This window comes from Microtus ochrogaster, unplaced genomic scaffold, assembly GCF_000317375.1.
Source record: "Microtus ochrogaster isolate Prairie Vole_2 unplaced genomic scaffold, MicOch1.0 UNK56, whole genome shotgun sequence".
NCBI classification, from domain to species: domain Eukaryota; kingdom Metazoa; phylum Chordata; class Mammalia; order Rodentia; family Cricetidae; genus Microtus; species Microtus ochrogaster.
Genome location: NW_004949154.1, coordinates 82,561 through 83,632, shown reverse-complemented (window position 1 = coordinate 83,632; position 1,072 = coordinate 82,561).

Genomic DNA, 1,072 nt, shown 5'->3' with positions numbered 1-1,072 from the left:
CCCTAGACTCTGTAACCCCCCTTCATGGCCTTTCAGCTTCTGATACCTCCACTCATTCCTGCCCAGAGGCTGTGGAGTCCTTATTCTCACTGCAGCCTGGTCTCCTAGACCAACCCCTCACAGACACCTAACTTACCCTCTTTGTTGATGGAAGCTCTCTCATGGACAGATATGCCAGGAGACTTCTGCAGTGATCACCTCCACTAAAACAGTAAGTCAACCACCTACTGCTGGGGACCAATTCACAAAAGGCTGAATTCATCAGCTTTACTGGAGCACTCCAAATAGCTAAGGGTCAACCAGCTATCTACACAGACTCTAATTAAGCCTTTTTAGTACTATGTTTTTTCTGTTGGCTTAGCAGTTGCACATGAATATACTAATATTTAATTATTGTCCGAGTCCCACAGTCCCATGCCAGTCACTCTAGCTATGGACTGGAGGGCCTTCTGATTCTGTTGTTCTGGCTCTGCCACCACCAAGATTTGTAGGTTTAAACTAAGTTTCTATTTTTCTATTTACCAACAAAGACCCAAAAGGCAGATTTGGGGGTGAAACCTCCTAGATCAGAGAAACTGAGAAGCAATCAGGTAACTTTGCTTTTTGGCTAGAGATCCAGCAAGAGACTTGTCTGTTCATTCATTCCAAAATCAAAAAGAAAGCCAAACTCAAGTCTCTACCTTGTCCTTCCTGTGTGTCTTCTCTATCTAAATTGCTGGCTTCTCTATGGCCAATTCTAGTTAGATAGTCACAAGCTCTGTGCCCCAATTCAAGGTAAACTTTATTTAACAGTTCCAGAGTATCACTGTAAAAGCAAAATCCCTGCAACTTTTCCCCCTTTTTGTTTAAATAAAAGGAAAGGTTTTTAACTGTAACATACTAAAACTATATATAATAAGGAAAATTATCAGGTAATAATTATATTCACAATTTTCAGTCTATCTGTATTTGGCAAATTCAGAGAAAGCATTATATTATCTGTCCTATCTTAATGAGTACAAAACTTTATAGCTCAACTATGTTTATCATAACTTCTATTACAATCCTAAATTACTTTTTAGATCTTAAAACA